The sequence below is a fragment of the Cucurbita maxima genome, unplaced genomic scaffold (assembly GCF_002738345.1).
Source record: "Cucurbita maxima cultivar Rimu unplaced genomic scaffold, Cmax_1.0 Cma_Scf00005, whole genome shotgun sequence".
NCBI lineage: Eukaryota > Viridiplantae > Streptophyta > Magnoliopsida > Cucurbitales > Cucurbitaceae > Cucurbita > Cucurbita maxima.
The window spans coordinates 2,256,459-2,258,725 of NW_019272021.1; positions in this window are offsets into that span (position 1 = coordinate 2,256,459).

A 2,267-nucleotide genomic window follows, 5' to 3' on the forward strand; every position below is an offset into this window, starting at 1 on the left:
TTGGTTTTTTTTTTTTTTTTTTTTTGAAAGGGATGTTCTATTTTTTGTACTATTGAAGGCATAGTCGGTTGAAAAAGTTCAACATTTTTATTTCGTAACGACCCATCTTACATGTTTGGCCATGAAAAGTTGCTTCTAAAATATGGGGATAAGGACTTTTGTTATTAAAAAGAAAACTTTTATGAACGAACAACTCAAATTAATATTGTGAGATCTTACATCAGTTAAAGAGGAGAATGAAACATCTTTTATAAGGTTGTGAAAACTTCTATCTAGCAGACGCATTAAAAAAACCTTGAGAGAAAGTTTAAAGAAGACAAATATGACATTTCACTGGTATGGTCAGAGTTGCTTAAAATGATGTCATGGACTCTTGTCGAACCTCCATTAAGAATTATCCAACACAAGGTCATATTCTTACGCTTAACTAGTCTAGATATACAACTAACTAGTTTCCTACATAGCTGTGTCGATATATATGTAGATCATCCATAATAGACTTCTCATTACTAGATATTAGTTGACGTCCATCCAATAGTGTTGTCATAGTAACCTCATAAAATCATAAACACGAGAGGAGTGATCTCATTACTAAAACAACCAAGATACATGTTTGGGCCACTCATAATAAATTCTTCACTACTAAAGTTGGTGATACACATGCTTGAACCAACTAAGATATATATGCGGTCCAGCCATGAATAGACTTCTCACTTTTGGCGACCTCTTTTAGGTGCCGGACTGTGGTAACTTAATAACACGGAGAGGATATACATCATCATAATAATATTGAATTTTTTAAATTTTGGTATTAAAGAAAGAGACTTAGTGATTAAGATATGAAAGTGGGTAAAGATTTAGGACCAAATATAATATAAAGGTTAATTTTCAAACCTAAATTCACTTTGCATATCTTTCTTTAAGGTAGATTACCAAAGTCTTCTTCTTTCTTCATAGCTACGTACTTTTAAAATATTTTAAACTAAATCATTATGAAACATTTTATATTTATTAAATATTTGTTCAAATTATATATATATATATATATATATATATATATTGAAAATAGTTAGTCACTAGGCTGAATCATTAAATAATTTTAGTAATTTTCTATTTAATTGGAATATAAATTAAAAAAAATAAAATAAATAATTGAATAAAGCTGAAAAAATTATGTAATTTGATAATGATTATTGAAAAAGGTGGTCTCATTTTTTATAATGGGGAGTAGTTTCATTGTCAAATCACAACCATATTGTAAAACAAAATCTTCCTATAAAGCCCTTTTTCTTTTCTTTAATCAATTTTATTTTATAATTTCTTTCACCCCTATTATCATTTAAGAAAAAGGTTAAAAAATAGTTCATTGAGTTTTTTTTTTTTTTTTTTTTTTTTTTTTTTTTTTTTTTTTTTTTAAAAAAAATGACAAAAGGTTTTTGNTAAACTCGGGTGTTACGAGTAAAATTAGATTTAAAATAGTTCAAGACATCGAAGATAAAAACTCATAATGAAAATAGGTTCAAAGTTAGATAGGTAAGTTAAAGTCAATCAAGAATTTGGACTAACTCCGCTCGTGGGCTCAAAGGAAGATGTACCTCGAGCCAGATCTCTAGGCGTAGAGTCGACAAGATCGACTCTAACACATACATTCCATTGGCTTGAGAATGATCTAGATGGGGATGATTCTACTTCAAGTGGTCAACTCCATATATAAACATTTTCACTCAAGCTCTAAGTTTGGTACACTTGTTCACTATCTGACTTTGATATCAAAGTATGTGGCAAGCACTACACCGATGTGGCAAGGTTTTCACTATTTTGCACGTATCTTTATCTCCGAATTGTAAATTTATAGAGGGAGGTTAGAACTTTCATTTTAAAGGTATTTAGAAATCACAAAAAAAAAAAAAAAAAAAAAAAAAATTATAAAAATCAAATTCTATTTTTAATATTTTGTTAAGTCTATATTATATATATAGAATGACATCTCTAATAAATTAATTTAATTCTTTGAGTGGAATTTTTAGTGTGTGGACATGTGTCGAACACGTGTTATATGTAGGGTCAAATCAAATAATAAATTAGATATTAAATTAATTAATAATTTAAAAACGAGTACCATAATTAACTTATACCATTTCTTTTACGCAACATTATTGGAGGTTAATTTAATTAAATAAATCTTTATATATATATATATATATATATATATATATATATATATATATATATATATATATATATATATATATATATATATATATATA